The sequence below is a fragment of the Helicoverpa zea genome, chromosome 24 (assembly GCF_022581195.2).
Source record: "Helicoverpa zea isolate HzStark_Cry1AcR chromosome 24, ilHelZeax1.1, whole genome shotgun sequence".
Taxonomy (NCBI): Eukaryota; Metazoa; Arthropoda; class Insecta; order Lepidoptera; family Noctuidae; genus Helicoverpa; species Helicoverpa zea.
Genome location: NC_061475.1, coordinates 5,289,733 through 5,315,169, shown reverse-complemented (window position 1 = coordinate 5,315,169; position 25,437 = coordinate 5,289,733). Strand labels below are relative to the sequence as shown.

General features: G+C 36.9%; 2 long non-coding RNA genes across 2 annotated transcripts; one reads left to right on the top strand and one right to left on the bottom strand.

Annotated features, from left to right (window-relative positions):
• Positions 1–2,359: 2,359 nt before the first annotated feature.
• Positions 2,360–4,613, bottom strand: LOC124642474. Its single transcript, XR_006985772.1, has 2 exons — positions 4,562–4,613; positions 2,360–2,530 (listed from the first exon to the last, which is right to left on the bottom strand). It is a non-coding gene; the product is annotated as an uncharacterized LOC124642474 (long non-coding RNA).
• Positions 4,614–14,549: 9,936 nt separating this feature from the next.
• On the top strand, positions 14,550–15,236 carry LOC124642335. The gene is made up of 2 exons (XR_006985752.1): positions 14,550–14,746; positions 15,009–15,236. It is a non-coding gene; the product is annotated as an uncharacterized LOC124642335 (long non-coding RNA).
• Positions 15,237–25,437: the final 10,201 nt, after the last annotated feature.

Here is a 25,437-nt window from a genome sequence, read left to right as displayed (position 1 = left end):
CACCCTCGTCCCGTGGGAGCTACTGCCCGCACCGGGATAAAATGCTACTCGCGTATTATAATAGCTTTCTAATGGTGAAATTATATTTAAAATCGGTCCAGTAGTTTTTGAGTTTATCCATTACAACCAAACAAACAAACAAAGTTTTCCTCTTTATAATATTAGTATAGATTTAACATTAGAGCTTCCACTAAAACTTTATATATATAAGGCCCAGCATACATTGAGGGCAAGATAACCGATTCTGGGCCTATGTCCACCATGAGTGCGTCATTGATAACTGACGACATTTATTTTTTTCCAAATTGTCTTTGAACACCAACAAAGGGATTTATGAACAGTCTAGTTTGATATTTTTGTTTGATGATAACCCCACACAACCAATGAATATCCGACGCAAATATTAAATTCCGGGATAGGTATTTTGCTGTTGGTATGGGGTCCGCAATTTTTTTAACTAATAGTGATTTTTGAAAATATCGGACTGTTCACGAGAAATCTACCACGAAAAAAGTCACAATCAAATGCGAAAGTAATTACATAGTTCTCTCTGTTTCTCTATTTTTACACCACAACTACGGATCTGATTTAAATAAAATAGCTTAGTCGACTTCGTCTTGTTGCTGGGTTAAGGGCCAAGATTTTTAGCCTTTACACCTCCTGTTCGTAGGTAGATACAAAGATACAGAAATAAAGTGCTATTCATATCCGTAGTAACACAGGAAATAACCATTTATAAAATGTGTCAAAGCATCTGCTTCTGCGAAACGTTAATATGTATACCTATATGCAAAAACACAAACCCCAATCTGATGACGCTCAAAATTCCAGGGATACGGTCAAAAATGTGTATGGATCCAACTTTTATATCAATTAAATACAACTCCGTTTGAACAATGATACAAACAACTAAAACAAATTCAGCGCTAGAGGTGGATTCCGGTAACAGTTTTTAACAAAAAGTTGAAATAAACGTACTTACCTGCCGTGCATCAAAACCATTTTGTTTTTGAAACTTTATTATTAAATTTTCGTATCATATCAATTGTTGAATGTGCACTACTCATTCGTAAAAAGGGCATTCGGATGAAATGTTCGATTAATAAATGGTTCTTGTCAATATTTATTTTTCAACACTAACTTTTACAAAGCAATCAGTGCACAGAAATAGATCCAGCAGAATCTACGCGGTTTAACGCACTTCTTTTAATATAATTTCTAAATAAGCTTAGCTTACTTACTTTCAATTTGGACCGACAATCACGTGATTATCAAAAACACCTTTATAACAACTAGGAAAATAGTTGAAAACTGCAAAATTGCTTGCAACGAAAAAGTGTACGAAAGAATGCTAAATTAAAATGTCAAGAAGTTGCGTCCTGAAGAGCTAATCTTTATATAGCTCGACACTTCCTAGGAACCAATGCTGACTTTAATATTAAATAAATAAAATGCACGAAAACAAATAAATTCTATTACCTTACTATACCCCGCGCGGCGAATCATGATCCGTATGACGTTTCAACTGACAGTAGTAATAGTGATGCGAAACTTCGATAAAATTCTGTTAGGCAAAGGTCATGTCATTCAGCCAGGTCATTCAACGGCTTTATTATATTTTATTTTACTGTACATTAATTTTTATTAAAATTGCACAATTTAAAGGGAAGAATTTTTAGAATTCTTTTTGAATTTAATTTTAAAGAATTCATAATTTCCAGCTTCATGGAAAAATATTTAAAAGGTGGACATAGACATAGACCTACCGTATTTTTTTAATTCAGTCATATCATGTCTTGTTAGTCTGCTTGCGACTACTTGCGAGTGCTCTAACGCCTTGTATGCGCCACGTGTTTCTTTGTGAGCTGAGTTTTGTTTCTGTTTTCGCTGTCATTTGTTGATTTTCGGTTTTGCAAAATGCCGAAAAGACAGCGGAAAACTGTTCTCAACAGTGAAGTTAGCCAGTTTGTAGTTCGTTTGCGAGAATATTTTGCTCGTGAACAACCAAATGTTATCGAGATGTTCAATTCGACAATATTATTGACCAACCTTTACTAATAAACGTCACGGATAGCTGCAGTTCGGACTCAGATTTTGAGGATTCGGATTTTTCGGAGGATTCAGATTGATTAAATAAAATACAAATATACACTGTGTTTTTTTTTGTTACTCAAAGCATTTGTTTTCTTCCAACAAATTATCGATATTTTGTTTATCGATGTGTCCCTTTTTTTCGATAACAGCTTGACGACGTAACTTTTGCAGCACGTACCATGTACATTTCGATTGAGTTTTTTTCCATTATTTCCGAACATTACGTAATTCGAAAAAATCATTACGTAATGATTTTTTCGAATTTTTCTATTCTATTCTATTTTTATTTATGGCAATCCATGTCGATGCAAACGTCGACGATTCTGCCAATGACAAGTGGAAGGAGAAGCAAGTAGTGCTTGTGATTGACAAAAAGACAAAATTAAGTTGATGTTGTAGTCAAACTTGTGTAACTTATCGTGTTAGTAGGACGGCACTGAAACAAACAGAAATACATTTACATATATAAATAATAACAAAATGTTAGTAATATAAAACAAGTAACATATATACCACAACTATACAAACAGTGGTCTAAATAGATAGGCCAGAGTTTATAATTTAATATTATTACGATGGATGGACATCAATAGCGCCTGGAGCAGTTCTGGACAGGAGTAAGTTAAGAGGGAACGGAAATTAGTAGGGAGAGGAATCTTCAGTTTTTGGAGACGACCATATAAATCAAAAGATGAGTTATTGGGACAATTAAAAAATATATGGTCCAGGGAACCCTCATCCAGTCCACACTCGCAGAGAGATGAGTCCTGCACCTGAATTTTGCGCAAGAAGACCGGAGTACAACAATGTCCTAAACGTATCCTGCATAGAACCGAAATAACCTGTTTAGGGTATTTTTTAAAACGAGTAAACCACGGTTTCGATTTTACTGCCGGTTGGATAGCGTAGTATGAACTACCCTTCTTTCTGCTGGAGATATTCCACCATTCCTGCCACGAGGTCTCAAGACTCAATTTAGGTACGTTTATTGCCGCTGATTCAGATGTGCATGCATCTTTAGCCAATGCGTCCGCACATTCATTTCCCGTTATACCGCAATGACTGGGAATCCAAACTAGGTGGACAACTTTCTCTTGTCGAGTGCAAGAGAAAAGGGACTTTTTGGTATCTAGGACAATAGGACAATGGAGTTTAGATCTAAAGGGATTCTGGGATAGGGCTTGGAGGCAACTAAGGGAGTCAGTAAAGATAACTCCGAAGTTGATCTCATGGGACTCTATAAAATGACAAGCTTCCAATAATGCCACGCACTCGCCTGTAAATATAGAAGACTCCTTTGGGCATCTGAATTTCATAATAATTTTCGAGTTCTGGTAATAAACCGCGGCCCCAGTATAACCGTCATTCAATTTGGAAGCATCCGTGAAGAACCTTTGAAACCCAGACTATCGTTCACCCAAAACCGCATTAAAGGTCGAATTTGCCGATGGGGAGTTTTTAGATATGCCAATATTATAAAATATATTAGGAGTGAAGCAAAGTACATCATAGGGATAATTAAATAAAGGAAGTCTGGGATGTGATGCAATAGGAGATTCTAAATTTTGAAAAAATCGGAATGCTTTCAGGAATAAGGGGATTTCTTTATGTTCCCAATATTTTGAGCTGTGACAAAGAGTGTCAAGCTCTCTGAGTTTTGGGATGAGAGGGTGGGATGATTTAGGAATAACCCTGGACAAAAAACGGGAAGCAAGGTACTGACGTCTCAGGGCTAAAGGAGGTTCAGCGCATTCGACCTGTAAGGCGTTAATAGGCGACGATTTCATGCAACCTGTGATGATCCGGAGGCATTGAGATTGGATCCTATCTAAGCCGGCCAAGGCACCCTTGTTACCAGGAATCACCAAGTGAGACCCATAATCCAGAATGCTACGGACTAAAGCATTATAAATTAATTTCATAGTGAAGGGGTGTGCCCCCCACCAGACCCCAGAAAGAGCTTTCAAAATGGAGATGACTCGTTCGCATCTTTTGATTAGATAATTTATGTGGTGAATACCGGATAATTTTGAATCTAAATGAACCCCTAAAAATTTTGCCTTTTTGGCTATGGGGATGCCTTGTCCTTGGATGTTCACTGAGACCTGAGGGATCAGTCGTTTTCGGGAGAAGATCACTACCGAGCTTTTTGGGGCGGATAATGAGAGACCATGGTCCAGAAGCCATGTGTGCAGAGATTCCAGGGAGAGACAGAGAGATGAGGCAGCATCCTCGATGGATGGATTGACAACATACAACGCCAGATCATCAGCGTATTGCAGTAAATGACAATCAGAATTAAGGCTGGAGCCAATGTCTGCCGTGTAAAGATTGTAGAGTAAAGGGCTTAGAACAGAGCCTTGAGGAAGGCCCTTCCACGTCTGCCTCACCTCGAATACCTCCCCCTGCACTCTGAGCATTAATGAGCGAGACATAAGGAGTGCGCATATACATTGTACCATCTTACCCGGAATCCTCAGCTGTTGCAGTTTCTGCCTGAGAACTGGAAGAAGAACGCTGTCGTATGCGGAAGATATGTCAAGGAATGCGGCTACAGCAGATTCATTTTTGGAAAAGGCTGTACGGATGTCGGTTACCAAAATTGCCACACTATCCATGGTACTAAGCCCCTTTCTAAAGCCAAACTGGTGGCTCGGCAGTAAATCCCTAGACTCAACCAACCACTCAAGCCTATTTTCAATTAAGTGTTCCAGTAACTTGGCCAACACTAAGGACAAAGCAATTGGTCTAAGGCCATTCGGATCATCAGCAGTCTTGCCAGGTTTCAAGAGCGGAATAACTATTTGGACTTTCCACTGGTCAGGAACCCAACCATATTGATAGCAATAATTGATAATTTCCAGGAAGTATTGCTTAGCTTGAGAACCGGAATGAGCTACAAATGAGTACGGTATGCCGTCTATGCCTGGGGCGGAATCCCTAACATGACGTAACACCGCATCAAGTTCCTCCAACGAAAATGGTTCATTCATAGGATCGTCCAAAATATTTACAGACGGTAGCAGAAGTTCTGGAAATGAAGGAACATAGGCTGGAGCAATTTTGTCGAAGAAGGATTCAGCAGTTTCTCTCGTGATGGGGGAGGAGATAGATGGGGAGCAGCCTCGCCTAAAACGGTTAATGCTCTTCCATACTGCTGATATGGGAGTGGAAGGGGATAGAGAAGTGCAAAACTTAACCCAACCACGACGTTTCTTCTTATGAAGAAGCCGCCGAGATTGAGCAAACACTCGTCTGTACCGCAGGAGATTGTCGCTATTCATCGCTTCATTGTACTGTTTTTCGGCCTCTTTCCTTTCTTTGACAGCCGATGTGCATTCTTGATCCCACCACGGCGGTGACGGGATTTTATTTCTGGCACAGTTACGCAATGAAAAGGAAGTGTCTGCACTTGAAGTAATGGCCGAGATAAAGCCATCGTAACAACTCTTAGCATGGCAGTGACCAGAAGAAACTTGGGAACTCGAAGTTAAATTTGGAAGCGAACTGATTTTCTCCTCCAGTAAAGATGAAAACTTCGACCAATCAGGTTTGGTCAGGTTGTACTTCAATAGTGGAGGAGAAGTTTTCTCTAAATAGGTTTTATTAAGAAAAGTTATAACAATAGGGTAATGGTCGCTACCATGCGTAAGGCTAGTACATTCCCAATGAATTGATGCCGCCAACTCTACTGAACAGAATGTGAGGTCTACACAACTCTTTTGCTGACCGGGGAGGGATCTACGAGTAGGACTACCATCATTTAGGATGCAAAGGTCTAGGTCATCCAAGATTTCTACTAAACCTTCCCCAAAAGAATCACAGCGATTGGAACCCCATCTAAAATGGTGACAGTTGAAATCACCCATAACAAGGACGGGTCCTACAATATTGTTTAGGATGTCTCTAATAGTACCTAAGAACCTGTGCTGTGGGTGGGAGATATAGACAGATAAAACTGTGATACCTTCAACTCTACCTGCGACTACAGAGCATCCAGATCCAGAGCAGAAAGGCTTAGGGTTGAGAGTGGAACACGATTATTAACAAGGAGAGCCGACCCTCCATAGCCATCAGATCTGTCACATCTGAGAATATTAAAAAGTGGTATATTAAAACTGAGACTCGGGGTAAGCCAAGTCTCAGCAATTGAGCAAGCCAAAGGCTTGAATTTATTGAGAAGGAATATGAGGTCGTGTTTCTTATGTCACACGCTCCTCACATTCCATTGTAGGAATATTTGACGGGACGCCATTTTTAATATTTGAGAGCAAGTTAACTAGTTGATAGGCAACGTTGGACGGTATTTGTGCATTATTAGAAGATAAAATTGTACTTAAAAGTTTAACAAGAATTTCTATCAGTGATGAAGTATTATTATCGACGAATGGGTTATTTAAAGCGCAGCCATCAGGCTGTGAAGATGCAGGGGAGTTAATGATTTGCTGATGAGCAGCTTTATCGTAAGAGGGAGATAGAGGGGCATGGGTCTTCGGCTTAAGAAAAACGGTTTTGCGATATGACTGAGTGGGGGCAGGAACTGCTTTTGTAGCATTCGCGTAGTTGCGAGAAACAATTGGGATAGTTTTGCTGGCCTCAGCATATGAGAGGGACTTCTCAGCCATAACAGTCTTAATGGCCTTCTGTCTGCCCAGCTCCGGGCAAGATTTGCTATTCGCAAAATGATTCCCCGAGCAGAGCACACAAAATGCCTCCGCCTCAGAAATGCTGCAACCATCACCAGGGTGATCATGGCCGCATTTACTGCAGCGGGGTTTAGACCGGCAAACAAGTTCCACATGACCGAACCTACAGCACTTACGGCACTGGATGGTGGGGTAGACATACTGTTGGACTGGGAGGGAAGTATAACAACAGAAAACTCTTTGTGGTAATACCTGACCGTCAAATGTTAGAACACATGTTTCTGTTGCCTTAAATTGTGTCACTCCATCAATCACCACTTTCCTATGTATGCGTCGCACTTTTAGAATTTCACCACAACCTGAGGGGACTTGTAGATACCTTTGAGCTTCCTCTTCATTTAGATCAGTGGGCACACCGGTAACAACACCCATGCGAGTAATATTGAAAGTAGGGATAGAGGCAACAAAACTATTTTTGGGAAGGATGTTATTAATAATAAATGAATTCGCATCCTGAGGGGATTTGAATTCTACCGACACACGGTTCCTGCCGACTTTTTTAACGCCATCGCGGACAATGCAAGTTATGTTGTGTTTTTGAAGGAATATGCCAAAAGTAACTGGATGCAGAGAGGTACCGGTGTTAGGCTGGGGTTCCAATCGAGAGACGTGTACAATGAACGGTGCCTTATCAGTAGCAGAGTACCTGCTGCGGCCAATTAAATTCTTTAGTTGTTTCGGTGGCGGGGTTGACACGGCAATGTTTGAATCATCTCCGGAGCGTTTCCTGGCATTCGAGGGTGATGAGGTGAGGGAGTCCGCGATGCTGCAAGCAACATCGGCGAATTGGGAGAGTGGGTAATTGGGGGAAAGAGGAGCAAATGCAGAGATGTCGGGAGGATCGGGGTCGGGGGGTTTATTGAGTTCCATAGTGCTTGTTAAGCCTAGTTAATTACCTAAATAACACTACACTACTGGTAACAAACACAAGGACAACACACAATCACAAAAATAAGTCACAAAAGATCACTAAAACACTGAAAACAGCTGAAAATTCTAGGCACACGTGCTTACCAAAGACACTCTGTGGCGAGAATCCTTTCGAATTTTTAATGGGCCTGTTAAGGATTTGTTGTGACAGGCCGTCACTACAATGTTAAGCGCTAACGAACTGTCATAGGGATCATCATTCGCCGCGCGGGGTATAGCTTTATACAAATAATTACTTCCAACAGTGCCTTTGCCTGCGTCCCCAGAAAACGACTTCCCTCATCCAGTTATAAAGTAGCCTGTCCTTGCTCAATTAGTTTTTTTTTTTAATAACACTTAAATTATTTTTCGTAAATGGTCCCAGGATTCCTGAAATTAGCACGCTAAGCAAAAAACAATGTGCAAGTAATATATTATTATGGAATTACAATAAAACGTCCGGTCCTATACCAGACTACATCTTGAAATAACAAACGGCTTGTAAAAGTCTTAAAATTCTGTTATTCAAAAATATTATATTAGTCTACGGTAACTTTATTTGCACTATTGCAAATAAAATACATCCAAATAAATAAATTATAAATTCGATTTTTTTTTATCCTGACAGGTGTATCTGTCAGGATAAAAAAAAATCGAATGAATGAAGTCAACTTCCAAGAAAACAAATAATAATTTGGTACAATCACAAACAAAACCACTAACCATTAAAGTCCGAATAAAATAAAGGTCCGCTGAAAAAAAAAATAGAATAATGCAATGTAATCCTTCGGTTGCGTGCTGAACTTGTAATGGAAAAACTAAACGAACTCTGAACTAAACGAATGATTTTGTTCGGCTGTATACTGCGGGACTATTTTTCCTGTTTGTCGAAAGCTTACTTTATTCCTCTTTTGTTTATGATTGTACCTTTTCACTGTACGTATTAATATGAGAGTTCATGTGTGTGTTAAATCTATTCGTATGTAGTTAAAATGTGTATGTGTGAACATGTACCTTTTGTTCCTTCGAATATAAGTTGCGGGTATATTTTAATAAATTTTCGCAGAGTCCATTGTTGGAAAGGAAAATATGAATAGAACCCTCTAGTGTTACATTTAATTAATTCATTTAATATGACTTTGAGGGGCTGAAACAAAAATTAGGTGGCCCAAAGGGATTTGCTATTTGTTCTAAAATTACTCGTAAATTTTATTTGGTCCTTTAAGCCAGACTGTTTTGGTCCTTTTGTACAAATCAAAAGGAAACTCAGGTTTATACAGTTAATAACAGATTCAATATTATTATGACTATTTCGTCACCTTTATCAACACTATTCGGTTCCCTTTGATATACCATTCATAGATTACTCCGTTTGCACATTCCATCAGAAGTAACCAATCAGAATAGACATATGAAAACCGCCAAAAAAACCGTTCCGAACTACACAGAAAATCCAGTTCGAAACTCATTGTAGTGTAACATTCGGGTCGTCAAGCTCTCCCCGATAATTCCTTGTCACGAGCCTATTGTGGCCGTCCCAAAAAGGGTTTTTGTATGGAATTCGGAACGAAATATGCGCGCTTCGGTACGAAAATTGAAATTCGATATTTTGAGCTTAGCATGTGTGTGCTATTATGCGAACCCTAAATGTTTTTGGTGGGAGAAACACTGGCCTTTTCGTGGAGGAGGATATTGTTTTGTTTTTTTCTTCTATAACGTTGTTTGTTTGTTTTTATAATCTCACTGGAACCTTTGACGATACGACGAGATCGAACGGCGTAACCAACATTCAACAATGTTATTTGTTGTTAATTAATATTACCGTAGAAACAACAAATATTATATTTGCATGAAAATAATTGTATCATTTTGAATTTAAATTTTCCATTTGCTAATTAGACTAGTAATAGTAATGCGTTATTGAATTTCTCTAAACGATATTCTTCATTCCGTTCAAACTGCTGCCGCGACATAAAACTGAAGCTCAAAAGATCAAAAGACCAGCCAATTTCCCATAACTCTTACCAAAAACATTCTCTATTTAAATCACAACGCCAGTATAAAGCTTGCCAACAGTAATTATCCCTTTAAAAAGGCAAAATAAACCCCACACCGTGCTGATTGAAAAGGACTAATTGCCAACACCGCACCGGCTCAGCAATCAATGACGTAGTTCAACTCGCAGGTATCGATGACGTCATGAATAGAGAATTTAGTGATAATTAACGTATAACGTAACTGGGAGTATTGGCTGTGTGTTTGTTTGTGAATCGAAATATAGAGGGAAATGGCTTAGATAGGGCCAGGCCACAACAGTGCGTTGCGGCGTCGCATCGCAAAAACAACATTGCACAGCTATGCGATTAATATGATATGCGTCGTTGATTTTTGCGATGCGACGCCGCAACGCACTGTTGTGGCCTGGCCCATAGGCTTGAGGGTTGTATTTATATGAAAATGCATCCTTTTTCCATTGGTCATCACATCACTTGCGAAGGGCTGGACCGATTTTGCGAATTCTTTTATGCTTGCTTGATTGACATGGAAATTAATAGATTCCTATGACAAAATATTTTTTTTTTTGTAAAAAGACCTACAAAGTCTTTTGAACGTGTACGAAGTAAGCCGTGTCAGCCAATGCGGAATAAAGTTAACTATTTATAAAATAATGTATAATTATACAGGAATGAATTTTATCCAGTGCGCAAACTTTGTCAACTTATAGTTAAATAAGTTTTATAGATACGTATATTTTTATTTTGTCGTGTTTTAGTACAAAAAAGAAATGTTATCAATATCGAAAGATGTTTATTTTGTAACCGATTGCACGGTCACAGTCGTCATAGTAGGCACGGCGGCAACGCGAAACCGGTTTACTGACGCGAGCGCTGCTCCGAGCGCGTAAGAATAGTTGGTATCCATATTTTGCTGATTTTAGGGCGGACAAAAGAATGAAAAAAAAAATTTTACTGATGATGCAGATTATGTTCTGTTAATGATTCTGGACCACCAGTTTTTTTTTGTGCACTGCTTAAAATTCATTCCTGTATAGTTACCATGAAACAATATATATTCAGAATAAATATATATTGTATAGTACTTGGTAAGTTTTTTGAATCTGTTTCATGTAGATAGGGCTGCCATCCGTCCGGGTTTCCCCGGATTTGTCCTCGTTTGGAGGCCGTCCGGGGGCCGTCCGGGCGGGGTTTCAAGAAGTGTCCGGGGAAAACCCGGACACTTTTCATGTAAAGAAGCACCTCATTGGATTTAAGTATGTGTTAATAGTAAATGGATTACAAATTAGGTATTATTTTGTTTAAAAAAATCGTACTCCTTCGGGGAAAAAATGCGATTTACGCCAAATGTCCGGGTTTTTTTAATGTTTGTCCGGGTTTGGTGAAATTCGAGATGGCAGCCCTACATGTAGATAAAGTATTTTTACACTTTACGTCATAAAAACACAGTATTCTCTTTTATTTTTACCAAAAAGAGCTATTCATTCAAATATTATCTGGCGTATAGCAAGTCGAAATTATACCCGTGGTACTAAAACGCTTTATTTTATATTAGATGTTGTAATGTTTAATATGAGGGGTCAAATAAATTTTAGTTTATACCTTATGTTTTATTTAACTGTAGATTTATTTTTGTGGGAATATTCTTTAAGACGCACTAATTCTAAATAGGTATCTCCGTTGTGGCTCAGAAAATTGTGATCAGAATTTACACAGCGAGAGATTCACTATAGCATTCGCCAATAATTGAAAAATCTACTTATTTTTCTGAGAAAGAAAAATACGTTTTGAAAGTTTATCTGGGATATTTCTCAAACTGACAGTAGCTGTACCGAAAAAGCCTTCAAACTACTCGTATCTAATTTTACAGACTCTGTAAATAAAACCAAAATTCAAAACAAGCAAACCCGTTGCAGGATCCAATATAAATTAAATGTGTATCGTTCAGTGTCATTAAAGCTGTGAAAGCGTCTAATTCAATCAAAGTCAATCAAGGCGCGTTAATTAAAATACGGTTACGGGCGTCACGTGTGAGTTATTATAGAACGATGCGAAAGTACATCATTATGTTTTGATTGAAGAGTTATTTTTGGGTTTTTTCCAGGAAGATGTTGAAGATTCGTAAATAAGAGAATAAAGGATATCCCTTTGAGAATGATCAGTATTGGCCTGGATACTTTCAATTTTTGGAACTGGTATTGGCCTAAAACACTGATAGAAATTGATATGTATATGTCACCGTAAGATTACAAACATCGTTAGATTACAATCTATCTCGAGAGATTGTAAACTGTCGAATTATTGTAAACCGTAACATCTGATTGCAATTTAACGCATTATTTTTCGCTATATTATAATCTATCGATGAGAAATTGTCAAATTGTCAACTGTCCGAAAGCTCTCCCTGATTGGTCAGTCTTTTTGTAAGATCGAGAGCGATGTAGAGCGGTCAAATTGTCAACTGGCGTAGAACGGAATGCATCTTGCGCGCTGATTGGTAGAACGTCAAAAAAGACAATGTTCTTTGCTACTCCCGGTGTCACAGCTCTTTGACGTGCAAAAATAAGTGACGGTTTAATTTTTTATAAAATCAAAAATTGTACTTAATTTTTAAGACTCAAATTACACACAATTAAAAATTTTATTAAAAATTGAAGTTAGTGACGAAAACGAATCGCTGCAAAACCGACTCCACGTAGTCTTGTCTGCCCTACCCCTAGAGTGCAATTCAAAACCGCGTAGGCGCGGAGGGGCGAGGCGGCCTGCGAGCTGAGGCGCAGGTAGTTTCAGCGCTCGCCGCCGCGGCTGAGGCTGGCCGGCGGAGCCGGCCAGCAAGCCGAAGCTGCGGTGGTGAGCGTGAAAACCATCTGCGACGATAAGCTCGCATGGGATCGCCGGAGCCCCGCAGCGCCGGAGCCGTGACAGAAGTTATGCTTGCTGCATGTTGCATACTTACTTCCATGCTGGGTCAATTAATATGGGATGTGTTATATTTTAAACAAAAAACTCAGTAGGTACGAGTAAAAAAATTAGAAGGTAAATAAATATTTTTATGATGTCATTTAATAGTATTTAAGAAGTTTACTGTTAGAATGCATGCTACAAATTTAGATGCAAAAAAATAACCACCATGCTGAGTTGTATTTAGAGTGGAAGATAACTCGTGGCTAAGATAGTATTATTTAGATGCTCGACGCTTTATTAATTGTGGCTGACTTAGTAATTTAGAAGGCAACATACATTTTTGGGGGCGAATAATGATATTAAAAAGAAGCCTGTTTAATTAGCACCCCTTTTATTTTATTTTTAAATATTAGTTTGTATTTGAAGACAAAATACCTAACTGTATTTTTATAAGAGTTATTTTTATATAAATTTAATACTTGAAGAATTTTTGAAGAGCATTTATTTTATTTAACTGACACCTCTATTTCATTCCTAACTCTACGGGAACTCCATGGGAACAGAACGGCTGGTCGTGATTGGTCGATCTTACAAAAAGACTGACCAATCAGAGAGAGCTTTCGGACAGTTGACAATTTGACAATTTCTCATCGATAGATTATAATATAGCGAAAAATAATGCGTTAAATTGCAATCAGCTGTTACGGTTCACAATAATTCGACAGTTTGCAATCTCTCGAGATATATTGTAATCTAACGATGTTTGTAATCTTACGGTAACATATACAAAATTCTATCCATCTTACCACAAAAACTTTTAAACGTCAGTTTATGCCTTGTCTAAAAAAATGTCAAATTATGACGTTGACATATGGTTCATTTTGCAGCCGCATTTTTTTTAGACAAGTGTAAAACTGGTGTTTAAGTTTTTGTAGTAAGGCCATATATGTCTATCTTAATTGCATAGTTCTTGTAAAATAAGAGAGTTAAGGTAGGTATAGTTTATATCATTAGCTATTCATGGTGAAAGATCTCCTTAATAGGGATACAATAAAAGGTCTCAATATAACACCGCAATATACTTGTTTCAAATAGAACCAGCGGAGCAGCGTAAATTGCAACTGCATTGAGTAGCCACACTCAAAAGGTACTTATATGACCTACCAAGTGGAATATCTGAGCAACCAATAGATCACTACACCAGCCAATAACTTAGATATGAACACTATCACTGCAGATTGAATGAATAAACAAATTGGATATTGCAAGTCAATCTCGCAGTCTATAAAAAAAAACTCACTCCACTCCCAAAAAATCAAACCGAAATAAAACACTATGGAGTAAACTTAACCGTATCACGGCGTTTTATTGAATCTCCGTTCACCCCACGAAATAAAAAACGTATAAAATGCAAGTACATACAGATTTTTACGATCCCTTCAACTTAATACACGTAAAGCCTACTAAACATCCGAGCTCCCTAAAATATTAACTGTACCGTCAAAATCATATATTTCGAAGCCCCTGCTATACCAAGTATTCCTTTAAAATAATTCACTTTAAAAACAGCAGACCCTTCCGAACTAACCGTCTTAGAACCAATATCTAAACGCCACAACTCGCAAAACGATGCAAATGATTTTCGCTCTTTATAGTGAGATAATAGAGATGAAAATTGTTGTGTCTGTTATCCGGAACTTTCCTAAGGACCCAGATGGGTGGTAGTAATGAAAGAAAGACCGCATGCGGTGTAGCAAATTGCTTTCAGACGACACATTGCATTAGGCCAAGTGAGTATACACTGTTAGGTTATCTAACAATATTACTTACGTACTGAATACGGTTTAGTAAAAATATCGCTTTAAGTGGCTTTGTAGATAGGGGTTTATTTTAATCCCATTTGTGGATAGAAAAAAATGTAGGTAGGGTAAACTGGGTACGGTTGTGCCAGGGTACGGTAGTGACAGTCGCAGTTGTAACGAAACTATACGTAAAACGGGGGAGGTTGTGAGGGAGAAAGACGTGGCTCACAAGCCTAAACACGTTCCCCAGTATTGCGTTAGCCGGCGCACGACGTTGACGTAAGCAGGAGCCCACATTGCTTTTCAACAATCAAAAGTAAGTATTTTTGTTCGATTTCGTTTCCTAATTACTGTTATTTTTATACAGATAGATTATCTTGTTATTTTTTTCTTTAAAAGTTGAATATTAATATTTAATTACAAGTGATTTCTTTTTACGTAAAGTATTTGGCAAAATCATGGCGATTTTTTGTTTTCAAAATGATGCGTTGGGTACGGTTGTGTCAATTTTTTTGGGTACGGTTGTGACGAATATCTTTACATATAATAAATCTCATATTATTGTTTTTTGCTTTTAGATGTCCAGGATACGTTTGCGGAAGACCGAAAGAGCGCAGTGTGATATCAAAAAATAAAAAGATGCCGATGAAGAAGTGAAACAAGGGATTTCGTACGTGTAGCTCAAGCTACAAGCCTTTCTACAGCTACAAGTTTGAACAGAGCAAATGTTGTTTTGTTGATTGTTAAAACTATGTTTGTAAGCTTATTATGTTAAACATTTCTACAATAAAAGATATTATAGACCATTTTGATATATGTTTATGCATGTCACAACCGCCCTTGGTATGTGGCCGGTTGTGACACTTTCCCATTTTTTTTTAAATTGATCTTATGAGTAATACATTGTATTAAGGAACAATATATGAGTGTTTTTACGTACACAAATGTACAAATTGCGATACAAGTTCCTTTTCTGCGAGCTAATTAGTCAAATATCAAAATTATTGGTGATCAAACGAAAATTGGCACAACTGTACCCAGTCTACCCTACAGCATTTTTAAACGGTTTCATTTTATAGCGTTTTAAGCGTAAAGCATGAAGATATAATTGGAGATGGTTTTAGATTATTCCATGAGCGTCATAAAGTTCCTGATGAAATGGGCGAAACAGTATCAAACAGTTGATTTTAATGTCAAACTTACGACACACTACAATTCACTTTTGGCTTTGGGCGCCCGTTTTAAGAACACACTCAGTCAAATGGGTATCCTGTGCAGGCCAGTTAGGTAATACTATGGCATTCATCACTACACATAGCATTTTACGCAGTTATTTTGACAGTTCGATAGTTATTTTGACTGTCAAACTGATTATTTATAGTGACGAGCCGCGATTTCAAGCGCCATGATAATTATAGCCAAACTCTTACTTAGCTTACAGTTAGCTAAAAGTCTCAATTTCAAGAAAAGAATTACGTATCATTATTAATGAGACTACAAGAGTAAATAATTTGAAATGGGTTAACACGTGGGGATAAACCCTACTGTCTATATTTAGCTCGGAAAGATACATCGGTAACACAATATCTACATAATGTATCTATGTATGTCAGTAGGTATAAATGGAACAGGATAAAAGCCGACGTGTTGAAGCATACTTACAATAGTGTATGTTATGTTATTCTTTCATAGACAGGCAAACACAAACACTTACGATAGACATTTTCTTACGAATGCAAGATAAAGTGTAGAGAATTGAAATACATATTTACCTACATAATTTTCTTTGCATAATCAATTTATACTTTGTAAATTGCCTGTCCTAAAAATATATCAAAAAGTTATTTCTAAAACTAAAACGAGTGTCCTGCTGCACGTACCTATACCTATTTTTATTTAGGGGTTTCTTCTTCCATACTTTTCACCAAAACCTTTCCATTTTGCTTTAAGAAATCTATCTACCTCAATTTCAGATTTCTTTAAATAACCCAAAACATTCCCAAACACTACATCTGTATTCAAACATCGACACATCCGTAAAACCTGAATACATATGAAAAGTTCGGAAAAAATGTTTCAAAAATCCCGTTTCATAGTTTAGTGGAGCGATAACAAAAATGTCACAGCTCACAGAAGCGTTCTTGTGTGGTGGTCACTGACGGCGAATCAGCAGATTGCTGGCATACACGCGACTTTTTAACCTACTACACAAAAAAGAAGGTTTGTATTTTTTCATGTTGGCTCGCGGATCACTTCGTTACTTACCAATCGTTTTGATTATTTTTTCCTGACTCAACAGAAGACTAGAGACCTATAATTGTGACTGTTTCTTCTAGGAAAAGGCGATAGATGATTTTTTCAAAAAACTACATGACTGTAGGAACTTGTTAGAAGACGTCAGAAAATGATGTCAGACGTAAAAAATTCTTCTTCTGTTCTGACCATCATCAACATCTCCCGAACCTTCTCCCAACTTTGTTGTGATCGGATTCAACTGAATGTTTTAACTGCTTATCTGACCTCCTTAACCCGATTACATATGTTCTGAGCATGTTATATTTTATCTGGTAACGGGAAGAAGTTTCCGCGGGTGAAGAAGAAGTTAGTTTTTTACAAAATCCTTCAAAAGACGAAAATCTATCGCAAATATGCAGCGGTCCTTAGCTCCCTGTATCGCTGAATAGTTAACACGATGCAAACGCCCCACGTGCGATATTACGCCCGATACGCTCGGACAATGCGGTTTTTGTTCAATTTATATCTACACTAGCCTTTACACGCGGCTGCGATCCGGTACTGTGACGCGCAGGACATTTTTTTTGGTAAGCAATGGCGGAGGTCATTGACCTGGGTCTATGTGGGTACCCCTACGTAAAACGTGTTAACAATTTATGGAAGTAAAACAGGCATTACCGCAAAGGACAACGGGCTGAACTTTTGGCGGTGAGGTCTCAGTAAAAATTTTGCTATACATTTTTTTACCGCATATAATTTGTTGTGATAAATAATTGCATACTACAGATCAAAATAAATTGCTCTGAAATGTCTAAAAATCCCGGATATATCATTCAGACATCAAATAACAAGGAACGTGCACGTCATAAAAAAAAAAACAATGAAATCCACGTTTAAAATTACAATACAAGTACCATTATCACTTATTAATTAAAATTCGTTGAACCACTTTCAGTAATGACATGGTTTGATGAGCTGGTGTTTTGTTAACATTAATTAATTTTATATGAAGCATACAACCTGATCTTCATGACCTAGTTACTATGGTAAAAAGATATTCTTTGTAGGTATGTCTGATTTTAACAAAGAACGCACCTTCTAGCTTCCGACTACCCATAGGGGCAAAGATGTAGAAAAAATAGCAGGGGCCCACAACTTAACGTGCCTTCCGAATCACGGTGGAAGTCGCATGCAAATGTAATGGTCAAGGATCGACAGCTACAAATCATGCTTCAGTAAAATCGTGTAGTTGTTAACACAAGCTCTTAGATAATGATTTAAAACAATTAACATGCTAAGAGTAGGTTACACTATATAATTATAATGATAACCAAACCCCAGTTGTCCAATTGCAGCTATGATATGATGCAGCTTGACGACCTCTATGGTGCAATGGTCACCAAGCCGGACTGCCGAATCTGAGGTCCCGGGTTCGATTCCCGGCTCGGTCGACATTTGTGTGATGAGCATGCTTGTTGGCCGTGGTCTGGGTGTTACAATATGTATTTATAAATATGTATATGTGTAGCTATATGTAGTTTATCAGTTGTGTTAGCACCCATAACACAAGTTAATTAATAACTTACCATGGGGCTAACCAACCGTGTGTGAAAAGGTGTCCCGACATTATTATTATTATACGAATTGGTTATGCAGCTACCTTACACTCTTGCGATACATATTTTTTTTTACACTGTATTCGTACATCAAAAAAACCGGCCAAGTGCGAGTCGGACTCGTGCACGAAGGGTTCCGTAAATTACAGTTAAATCAACCTATCTCAAAAACTATAAGAGATACTTTGATCAAACCAAAAATCGTTGAAAGACTTAATTAGCATGCATCACCTCTATTTTTTTTAGAATTTTATACCCCGTAGTTATAAAAATAGAGGGGGGGGGACATACTTTTTACGACTTTGAGAGCTGATATCTCAAAAACCGTTCACTTTAAGAAAAATGTTTTTTAGAAAACTTTATATCATTTTAAAAGACCTTTCCATTGATACCCCACACGGGTATGTACATCGAAAAAAAAAATTTCATCCCTCAGTTACATGTATGGGGGGCCCCACCCCCAATTCTTTTTTTTACTATTTAGTGTCATATTTTTGTAGCGGTTCATACAACACATATTCCCATCAAATTTCATCACTGTAGTACTTATAGTTTCCGAGTAAATCGGCTGTGACAGACGGACAGACGGACAGACGGACAGACGGACATGACGAAACTATAAGGGTTCCGTTTTTGCCATTTTGGCTACGGAACCCTAAAAACTGAATATTCTGAACAGAAACAACAGTTGTGGTAAAACATGTAAATCTCCCCGAAAACGTTGCAAATGAACGTCTGTGAAATTTTCATTTTAAATATTCCGACATTGAGATTATTAATTAAAATAAACCATGTCTTCAACTATCTTAAGAGGATCGCGGTGGATTTTATTGCTACCTCTATCGCTTACACTGGGGTGCTGAGAAAATGGACTAGCGACCAAAGAAATAATTATTATCTTGGGAATCATAATATTGCCGGTGGGTTAAATTAAAAACAATTAAATTTGTTAATATTGTGTATGTGAAAGTTTGGATTGATCTCTTCAAAAGTGTAACTAACTTTGTCAGAAAAAAATGAAATAGCACCTAGGTACTGCTTGTACCTATATCAATTACATTTTATCCAGGTGCAAAGATTTGGTTGAAATTGCATGGAATAGCTAATCAAAAATATGGAATTTGGATTATTCTAAGAGTGTTTCCATTTATTTTTCCAATATATAAAAAATAGCTGACCCAATGAAACTGCTCTTAAGTTTATTTAGGAAAAGACGCCGTTGAAAGGAACTGCTACTAAGTATTGAGGTATACTTTGACAGCACAAATAGCTTAGTGGAGCAATGATTGGACTCTGAGCTCCTTGTGACAGGTTCAATTAGTTCAATTAGTAGGCAGTTGTAATATTTTTATATAGGTTCATTTTCATTATTGCATTCACATTAATTGTTGTAAAATTCTGTAATGTGTTTAATATGGGTTAATATTTATATTAACATTATAGATATATACAAACTCCTATTTACACAAATACATACTATATAACAAATTAAATCTACATATTGAAAAATATGGGGTGTTTAATATTATTGTAATGTCTTTCAACTAAACCAAATGAGAAATAACGAAAGGATTTTAGTCTATTTTTAAAATATGATTAAAATAGAAATAATAATATCTTAATAGGTCCCACTAATTGCTCGTCAACATCTTAACCCTATAAAGCGCAGCCAGGGGCCACACTTTGAAGTTGTTACCCTCCAATTTATATAATTGAAACTTTATCGTATCTTGTTTTGTGTCAGAGTAACTCCATCATTTTCCTGTTTCATAATCCTTTCGTAATCAAATACTTGAGTTTCAGGAATACGGTGGCAATTCTGAGCTCTCCGTGCTCGGCAATCTTCTTGCGGTTTTCCAAGCACTGGAGGGTTACCTAACTGCGTTTGTGTGCTGTCTTTTGATATAAATGTTCATAGACTTCATTGTATAATATTTTGTAGACAAAATAATCTTATTAAAGAAACAAACTATTTTTCAGGTGAATTTTTCAAAACTGATAATGTTTGTAATATATCTCCAATAAAAATGTGTGGCGACAAATCTTCCCATCCATGCAAATAAACAGTTTCTTACCCCAAGAAAACACAAACAAGCAATCATTCACACCCCTTCACAATAGCAAGGTGACAGCAAATGTCAAATACAAGCCCAGCGTTTAAATTAACCGTCGTAAATGCCAATGTATACGTATGCAAAGTAGGCTCATTCTGAATTACGAGTCAATCGGCGTCCTGTATCAACATCAATTTTATTCACATCAGCTTCAGATGTTGGCGCCAATGTTTGTACCAACGTACGTGTCTTCAGGCGTAAGCATTTTGGCTGAGGTAATACTCCTAAGAATATTTCATTAGTGCCAACGTGATGGTTGGTACTGGTTTGTGGCAAAATTTCGCTGGATAATTTTGGTGATTTTTCTAATATAAACAGATTTTTGGTAGTAGGTAAGAGCTCTTAGGCTGAAACAGGCAAAGAGGGAGACAGATCTCTATGTTTCTTATTGATAAACCTGATACGAAAGACCAACTTGTAACAATTTTTCCAATCCAAACGTTTGTCAGTATTGAGGCCAATATTGGACCATGTGGAGTTTTTGGAGCCAGCGTAACGAGTTACCAAAGGAAATTATTCGTACGAATTTTCGCTAAAGCATTTGACCTTGCAAATGTCAATGAGAACGCGCTGTTCGATGTCGCACGCTTTTGAAGGGAATGAGAATTCAAATTAATGGAGTTTAATAAAGGAATTTGGATTGTTTGAGTTTTGAATTCTTGTCGGTCGCGTTGAATGTTTATTACAAGGACTCATTTTCTCAACGCTGCAAAAGGGCTGTTGTGTGTGTGAAGTGAGCTGCGAGCATTGATCACAATACTTGATACGAATTGTTTACTGACGCTGTTATTATGGCAATGTTTAACTATCTGGGGCGTCTAAAATACGCAAAAATATCAATGATTCCAAACTCGAAATAATAATGTTTTATGTGTGAAATTGTAGGAGAGTGATCTTTCACATCATCCAATGAGTATTATATCCTTTGTGCGGTTGTATAGCTTATAGTACCTAAAGATGGTAGAGCTGGGTAATGTTACTCATGTCATGTCACGGGACACAGAAGTACGAAAGAAGAAGACATGCAGCGTCAACTCCAAAATGAAAAATTGGTACAAGAGAATGATCATATTGTGTAGTTAAATTACCGTTAACATTCAATAACTAACTAACACAACCAATAAACAGAAACAGCAATACCTTATTCCCAATCATCGTCACATAAATTTCAATTACGTCACCAAATGCAGAGTGTTCTCGACAAGTCTATATTTGATAACGAGCGCTGCAGTGGACCGCAAGGGTGACCACGCTTCGACGATTTCCTTACGTTAGATAGTAGCTGGAGTCTGTAACAACATTCCCGTTCTACGAGCTGAAATGCTTGAGGAGCTTGGATGCAGAAGATAATAAGTAGGTACATTTTAGCTTTATCTGAGCATAATATTACTGTCATTTTAAGGTGTATTTATTTTTTGATATTGTCATTATAAATAAAGGATAGTTAGGCATACAGACCTATTGTCGGCCACGATGGCTGTTCTCTCGAAGGTCAGCCAGTAAAACATAAAATTATTGAGCATCATGTTTTTTTTTTTCAATATAATATTTTATAAAAATAGGTTCAAAATTAAACAGCAAAATAACTTGAGCAGTTTAGAAATACCAAGCTATAAAGAACAATTTACGAAAACGAATGAAAACGTCTTCTTAAAATAAAAAGTTTTAAACTATTTGATCTAGCACTTGAAATGTTTTAGACAGATGGAAACAAAGGCTGATTTAGAATTCAAACAAATTGAATGAATTTGGTGGTGACGGTTTTACAGATGGCTATATATTATTATGTCTGACGTGATTCTTTAAAGAAATCGGGGCTATTAAACACTGATTTCTTATAGTTATGAAAAATTATGATTATCTTCAGAGTTAGGGTGAGTTCCACCATTCAAATATAATGATAACTAAACTATAACAAGCCGTCAGGCGAATTTATTTATGTATTTAATATACTATGAAAGACTTACAGCTATATCAAAAGAGAGCCATTGTCCAATAGACGTCAATTTGACAGCTGGTTTGGTTTGGTTATCGTTATAGTCAAGTGGTGCAATCCCTTAATTTACACGGTTTTTGTGTAAACCATTTAAAGCTTAGGCTTACTTACCTACTTACTTACCTTACTTAGTGGGACTCATTTTAAAAATCTCCATCTATTCGTTTTTCTTTTAAAAACATTTCAGAAACACACAATTTCTGAGAAATAGTTTTTCTAGACATTATCCTATCTTGCGTACTTACAATATTCTTATGATTACCATAATCGCCTAGCAAAAGATTACAAATTCGATCCCTACTCGTATTAATGCAAAGCCATTTTTGCCACGAGCATAATGAAAAGAGGGTCTGAGTGTTTTTGCATGTATGTAAGTCTAATAACGTGTGTTTGTAATAGTATCTAATACCATGCAGGTATTATTCGATGAGTGCGTTTTATTTTTGCTCTTATAAATACAGTCGACTCTCGTTAATTCGAAACTCGAGGGTCTCTTAAAATATTACGAATTATCGAGTTTTTGAAATATTAAATGGTTCGAAATTTGTCAGAGAAAATAAATAAAACTTCGAATTATTAAGTGTTGATCAATTATTATTTGTTAACTGCTATTTTATAACAATGACAAAAGTTTAAAGACACATTTGTGTGCATGCCATACATGTATTCATAATGTGAATTAATTAATATTTCGAAACAGCTCCGTCCTACTGCTTCAAAACAGATTGCTGCTACTCAGACTGCTCTCTGACTCTGACTTACAATCTTTCCATCTCTTCCTCTCTGCAACTTTGAATTCTCGAATGTTGGACGACTAAGAATTCGAATTAACGCGTCGTTTTGTTATATAGCAATGCTTAATTCGTTCGAATTACCAAGTGCAACAAAATGTATTGATTTAGTTCGAAATATAAAGAGATTTTGTAGGGAACTCGTGATAACTTTGAATTAACGAGAGGTTCGAAATATCGCAGGTTTGAATTAACAAGAGTCGACTGTACCAGTTTTATAAATAATTTCAGCAGTCACAAAAGGATCGCTTGAAACTCAGTATTTTTAGAGCTTTAGGTTTAGGGCTATAGGTATCCACGGAATATACATTTACCTAAATCCTTTTCAATGATGACTATATCCATTTCTGAAAATCGCAAGAAAATGTGTGCAGGACTTTTTGAGCTCGACTACATCAAGATAGTGATTGAACAGAATAACACTGTGAAAGAGAGACAGACAAAATATTAAACAACAAAGATACTAATAAAACAAATTCATAAATTCGTCCTAGAAATATATCTTCATATAATATATTTTATGACTAAAATGTAAACACGAGACTTAATGCACTGAACTAAAGTAAGATGACTATGTTCAAGTAAGGAATCTTTATGTGTCTGTCTAGAATAAATTACGGTTATATCGCGAGATGTGTCCTTTATTTTCGTATTCTGAAATGATAATTTGTTTGAGAATACAAAAAAAAAAATGTGAAGACTTTTAAGATCCAAGACCAGATGGACGAGGTTTGTGAAGAGCACAGTGGCATAAAGTTTAAACTTTATGCTCTAACCATGGTTAGGAAACCGATCATCTGATGCCCGGTTTCTATAAAAATGATTCGTTTTGGTTACGTAAATATTATTTTATTTATTTATTTATTTATTTCATATAGGTTCTTCACAGCTGACAATCTTAATACATAATTTATAAACATAACATATAATAATATACACCAATTAAGAAGCACACAGTAATAATTTTAGTTGAGAGTAAACAAGCTGAAATATACATAGATTAGAATAGAATATACAAAAATTATTTGACATTAATATTATATATATTATTACATTTTATGATTTACGTGTATGTGTGTGTGTGTGTGTTCATGTGTTTGTTTATGTGTGCGTTTGTTTATGTGTTTGTACCCTAAAGGTTCCAAAGTACTGAAAGGATTTGAGAATATCTCTCTCTGTTGAAAACACTATCCTCGAATAACAGACGTAGAGTAGAATATACTTTATCTCGGTGCGGGAAGAACTTCCTCGGGATGCAGCTGAAACAGCGGGAAAACAGCTAGCAGCACTATATTTGCGTTAAGTAGGATATAAAACCTTAAATAAAAATATAGAAGGCTCTGATCTCATCCCTCGTTAAGATTGATGGCCCGATCTCATTGAAGGTGATTTAAAAAATGCAAATAAACAAAGTTTTTATACCAGTAACTTTTTATCGATGATGCTAATGTAAAAGCCGGGTTTTATGGCTCCGAGCTTCTTGATCATAATAAAATTTATTTATTATTTATTTATAACGTTGATATAAAATGCCTTTCTACTTTATTTGGAATAGATTATGGAAATTTCTTCTTAATGAAACGAATCGCTTAGGCTTCACAAGTCAATTCTCCTTTTATATCAGTTCAAATATATTCGCTTTTGTTTTTCATGCATTTTGGAGTCAGCTATCCAGAATATTCAACCAAAATACCTAACGAAATATCAGTATTTTACATCAACCGTAGTCCCACAACAGTCGAATCCATTACATTGAACAAAACCACTGTTAACTTTATACTCCGAAACTGGACCAACACATAAACACACTAACACAAATCAAAAGTTATTAATTTACCCGATATAGATACCTCCATACATTCACTTAAGTATCATAATCCCATGGCGATGGAGTTTGGAACTATGAGCTCCCCGCTCAGTACTCAGTCATGTTGGAACTTTAAGCAATCCATCGATTTATTATGTTAAACGTATAGTCCTCTAGGGGTGGTATTGAATGGGGTAACACCTTAGACTACTTAACCAACCGGAGCCTACATGAGCACAAATGTCTATACAAAAGAGTCTACTATCAAAAGAGCTGGTGGGGTGCAGAAACACAGCAAAGGTTGATTGCTCATTCATGTATTTTCCATCACAACGTTACACACTACGAAATTGACGAATTCAAGCATAAACTTAGCGTATTCATATATGTACCAATACGAGCATGATCGTATCTTCGGAAGACATGCAACGACGCGGCGTCTCCGATT